Source organism: Sinohyriopsis cumingii, chromosome 2, assembly GCF_028554795.1.
Source record: "Sinohyriopsis cumingii isolate HCF-2022 chromosome 2, ASM2855479v2, whole genome shotgun sequence".
NCBI classification, from domain to species: domain Eukaryota; kingdom Metazoa; phylum Mollusca; class Bivalvia; order Unionida; family Unionidae; genus Sinohyriopsis; species Sinohyriopsis cumingii.
The window spans coordinates 160,777,384-160,783,225 of record NC_142962.1 but is presented as its reverse complement, the minus strand read 5'-3'; the positions used below and the strand labels follow the sequence as shown (position 1 = coordinate 160,783,225).

The following is a 5,842-nucleotide window of genomic DNA, read 5'->3' as shown; positions in this document are numbered from 1 at the left end:
GCCAGAATTTCATACAGTGTTTCCTTTGATAAGTCAGCTACATAAATTGGATTCTATCTAAAATAATTTGTGACATAGATGAAAATTGTATTACTTCTAGACCAAGTTGGATTTAACAACAGCCAATATTTTCGAGATCACTACTACTTCACTGGCCGATATAGTGAAGCAGCGCAAGACAAATACAGTCTGAAATTGTGGCTGCCAGAATTCATTCTACTTGCATTTCATAATCTCAGAGGATACGACTGACATATCGTCGTACCTAATGTGGGCAAGTTTGAACAGAACGTAACTCGTATACGGAACAACTTGCTTAGAAAAATACTTATTTTCTTCAGGTGAATTGCATTTCATTGACAGCTTGCAAATCTCTTGAATAACTTGTCCAGAATGCTAGCATTTTCAGCTACTCAAAATTAGTTTGCTAACTTAACAAAGGAATTTCTCCAAATGACTACATGACACTTTTGGAAAAATTTGATAAGACATCGCTGCTACCAAAATTTTTTTTACAACAAGTTAGATGGGCAAAATGTGTCTAATGCAGGCTAAGAACATGCAGTCAATAATTGGAATAAATTTGATATCAGAAATCTTGGAGAGTATCGAGATCTGTATTTGAGATGGGATGTGCTGCTGTTTACTGGCGTAAGTTAGCTGTTGCATAATCTCTGCATGTCATACTAAAGCTTAAATCCTGCTTGGTATTATTCGTGCCCTGGACCATGCCGTTCTCAAGCTAACAAAATTTCAGTTTGAGTTGTTCAATGACATCAGCATATATAATTATGTTGAGAAAGGATTCGTGGTGGATTTTATATCATTACAAAGCGGCATGATGTAGCAAAATAATACATATCTGCTTGTATATGATAAGACGCAGCAAACAAAATATATGACGTATCTCGACAAACATAGTCTTTATGGTTGGTCCATACCATGTCGCAAAAGCTTCCTGTATAAGGTTGCCCCTGAATCAAGCCAGAATATTTTATATAAACATTAATATTTGAGGATGACACGGGCTACGTTTTGGAAGTTAATCTCGAGTATCCAAACGAAATTCACGACGCGCACAGCGACCTAATTTGGCACCAGAAAATATGCTTTTTGATGATAAGATGCATATTGAGTATTCTGCAGAACTTAAGAAAAAAAATGGTGTTGGCAATTTTAAATTTCCAAAGTAGATTCTAAATCTGTTTGAAATAAACGAGCGATCCACTACAAATATCTAAGACGGTGTCTGGACTTGGGATCGCGGCTTGATAGAGTTAACCGCATTGTAAAATTCATGCAAGAAGCTTAGCTGAAGTATTGCATTGATTTCAATATGCAGAAGAGAGTGGAAGCAACAAATATTTCTGAATTCATATTTTCAAGCTAATGAATTGTTGCATTAGCAAAACGATGGGAACAGGAAGAGAGTCAATACAGAAAATATAAATGATGTAGTGCTACGCGAGACAAACTGGTTGCAGATTTTGGTTCCGTCTCAATAAAAGTTTTTGATGAAACCTTAAACGCAGTCCATAGAAGAAATAAATGAAACTAAATAAGCCAATCAGTATTGAATTTGCTGTTCTCGAGCTTTCAAAGTATCTTATGTATGACTTCCACAATAATGTTCTCAAAGAAAAATATGTCGACTGCGCCAAACTGCTGATAATTGATATGGAATCACAACGGAAAAGGTTTGCAAGATATTTTTGCAATGAAAGATGCGTTTGATTGTTGATGCAGGAAATAAAAAATTAAAAAATTAAAAAAAATCCTGGGAAAAGTTCAGGTGGAGAACATTGCTGCCATAGAAGAATTAATTGCGCTAAGATCTAAGATGTATTTGCTAAAGCCACTTGCCGCGTCAGAAAAAAAATAAGGGCATCATGGAAAATCTTGTAAAGATTGCTGTTACATGCGATGGCAGCGCTATTTGGAGAAATAGTGGTATGTGTTCCCGTGAACCAAAATTGTACTTTTCGACTGTTATCACTTTGTGCTTTTCCAGCTTGATTGAATGATGAAATTCTTTCTTTTTTTTTTTCCTGATTTTCCCAATTAGTTGCAACCACTAGTTGCGTCCCACCATCTTATGTTTGCCTGTGCGACCTCTTTGCAATTTTCCTGCTGCGTGTCACCATCGTGATTTTCGATTCTATTCTCTGCTCTGCTACCATTTCAATGATCAATCTGTAATTTTTCTGGCATGATTCCATGAAAAGTTTTGAACACAAACCCATGTGCTTTTATTTCCTTTGGCCCAGTGCCAGTGCCTGATGTACTGTCATAAATGTGGCCTGTCTTACCTGGCTGATCGGTAATATTTTTTTTGTATCTGACATGTCCGATATTACCAAGTCCACTTGCTTCGTAATAGTCGTAGGTAGGGTGTGCTTTCCATGTAGCCATTATATGACAAATATGAACTCTAAATGCAGTTAAGTTCAGTGTCTTCTATAATAAAAGAAATTAAAATACAAACTAAAATATATATATAGAAATATTATAACACAGGACAAACACTAAGGGAGAATATAATAAAAGACAAAATACAAATAAAACAAAGGAAGAGTATAATACAATTCAAAAACTAAAAGAAGAATATAATGTAAGAAAATATTTTAACAAATAAAAACGTAAGAATACAACAAAAAACAAAATTAAAATAAATGAAAAAAAAATTATACAACTTCTATAAAAGAAACGAAAATCAGCAGCCACGAACTAGCGAATTAATTTTTTTCTGAAGCAATCACGACAAAACAAAATGAAACGTCATGTGCCTTGCGTCTTTTAGATTGTCATGCGTACAATGACACTGAATTTAACGTGGAAAACCTAATATATATTCAATGAATCAATAAGATATTGCTAACTCATAACATCCGCACCAAGGAAAAGAATATTCCCATTCAACCGCTCTCGACCAAAGGCTCAAGAATGATCACGTGCAATCCACTCCTCTCGGTCTGCTGAGGGACTCTCCAGGAACATTCCTACTCCTCAGGCCCGTTAGTCCAGAACCTTTGGTCCATCACACGGAGCAGACCAGTATTACCCGTCTATCCAACGTCAACGACGCTGCCAAACTACAACGACTACTAAACAGCCCCGCGGACTTGAACGATTCCTTGCAACAGATAAAAGTTACACAAATAAAGCCGAGTAATAAAAGAGACACGTCTAAAAATTAGCTCAAGTACGTATTACGCATGCGTGCATATGAAATGACTTCGTAATACATTCAAACATTCATTCGTAAGAACTGTGCGAGATTCTTATTATATTGTGTACAATATATAACTAAATTTAACTTCTTTGTCTTAAACTAATGAAGAAATACTGGAAAAAATGAAGTACAACATTTGCCCTTGTCGTGTGATTTAATAAATAAAAGCAGAACCAAGACATGCGTACTGTTTCGTTTTTTTTAACCAACTCGAAAATTCATTGAATAAACCATGACTCTCTGCCTACAGCTGAAGTCTTAAAAGCCAGTTGCATACTCTAGAGATAGTGTAAAGACATGGATTTATACTCCTGAATCCCATCAGGCCTTGGCAAGGACATGGATTTATACTCCTGAATCACATCAGGCCTTTGCAAAGCAGTCTTACTCTCTTGCATTCCTAACCATCCCACAACTCCTTGTGTTCAGGAGCGTGAAATCTCATAACAGCCAAGCTATCTTTAGCACAAGCCATCGACATAGCAAGACACATATGTGCCAGTACTGATCTATCTTGCCTTAAATATATACAGAGAAACAATAAAGTGAGGCCCAGTTGATGTTCTCTACAACATGGAGCTGTGCATTTCTTACAATCGTTAGCTTGTCATTTTTACCAATATAACCAACAAAGTTTGTGCCATGTATGAAGAAATGACAGGTTGGTCTGTCCACCAAAGCTTTTCAAACTGTCCTTCACAAAAGCTGTTGTCAACCATAATGCTAGCACAACAACAGTTGCTGTAGATTATATAGACCATAATCCCGGCACCACAACAGCAACATATTTATTTCATTGAACTAGCATGTATCTGATGCAGTACCCATCAGTGGAAAATCAAGGAACAAGTGGCGTCTGAGTGATTGATGGAAGTGTGCAAAAGAGGAAAAAGACAGCCTATGTCATACAATAGGACCTGCGATTCAAAGCAGAAGTACAGCTATGGACTAGCAAAGGAATGGCTACAACATCTCTCATGGGCAGCATATCTTGCTTCATTGCAGCCACAATTAACAGACCATACAAAAGATGCCCTCATACATTTGTTTCTAGAATGCGCACATTATATTGTGATGATGCATCATTTCATGAGTGTGATCAAGTCTACTGTGCAACAACTGAACTCAGATGACTTCTTCATCCTGCAGCACCAGGCACCAGACAGATACATAAAACATGCGTCAAATGGAGACCAACTAGACCATTTTAAGAAATGTGTTTAAGTTTCGTGGCAATCTTCCCAGTAGTTTAGAAGAAGTAGTGATAACAAACTTGTACTTATATGAACTAAACACAGCATATATTCAGAAGATTTACAGAAATGATAAGAAAAGTACATGTATGTTCGGTTGGTGCAAAATATGTTACTCATGAATCCTTGACACTTAAAAAAATAGGATAACATACAATGATGTATTTAAACAAATATATTGTCAAGATGAGAAACATATTACTCACAACCTGAAAATCTTGTCAATTAAACATCCAGAGCAAGCAAATAGTACGCAACATTTCTTCCCATGATACAAGTTGCCAAAGTTTAAATACACACATGAAAAAGATCAAATCAAGGTATTTAAGATTATATAACCCTGACCTCGAGGTGAACATCATATTCAGACTGGGAGCAAGACCAATATGTGTGCGTATGTTGTAGCGTTTAATACAAAAGTGACTATATTGCGTCAACGGAAGGTAAATTTCGAAAAATATAAAATGAGTTGCACAAAAAATATAGCAACAAAAAAACTTCTAACAAACTGGACACACTGGACATTATATTGTCAAAACTGAGACACTACATCTTGGCATGATATATAAATGGCTGAAATTTCGTTACAGTATTGTAGTGATTCAAAGTTTATACCTTGAATAAAGACGCTGGTCATTTTCCCAGCCCCTGATCTTGACTTTAAGGAGCGGCGCGTAACCATCTAGCTATAATATGTATCTAGCTAAAGTTACAGCGAAGTTTCCTCGGTATTCAAACTTACGGCCTGGAATTCACGCCACTCACTTGTCGCTTTCGTGTTTGAGGCGGCCTTGACATTGGAATTGCGAACCTGAATATGGTGCGCGACGCATGTTTCAGTCATTATGTGTACATGCGACAATTACTTATAACATCAAATACAAACATGTATTGCATTAATCTTGAGACCAGACACTCCCTAAACATTCTGCTTAAAATTCTATAAGGTGTTTAATGTATCTCTTCTTAAGAGCAAATTAGATGCGCTAGCAAATGCGAATGTTCAGTACGTGTTTCATTATATTAACAAGCCATATCAGGCTAATTTATGTTTCTTGTCTGTGTTGTGTCCGGAATCGTTTCGTAATTCTAATAATGCTATATATATATATATATATATATATCAGAAGCCTTATGGTGATAATATGGCATTGTTGAACAAATAAACCAGTCATAATTTAACATCGTCTGCACGTCTTTGAGCTAGAAAATCATTTGGAAAAAAATAAACAAAATGTCATCAATTTGCATTTTTGGGAGCGCCATCAAACTAATATACTGGCACTATATATTTGTTTTCCTTTATTCTCCATAGGCCTGTTTTAAGTGAGATGGCGAATAGAGAAGGTGTGATCAC

The 5,842-nt window shown here is 36.2% G+C and overlaps 1 long non-coding RNA gene across 1 annotated transcript; it reads right to left on the bottom strand.

The window, feature by feature from the left end:
• Positions 1-2,559: 2,559 nt before the first annotated feature.
• LOC149806218 (uncharacterized) lies at positions 2,560-5,268 on the bottom strand. Its single transcript, XR_016419873.1, has 2 exons — positions 5,101-5,268; positions 2,560-3,133 (listed from the first exon to the last, which is right to left on the bottom strand). It is a non-coding gene; the product is annotated as an uncharacterized LOC149806218 (long non-coding RNA).
• Positions 5,269-5,842: the final 574 nt, after the last annotated feature.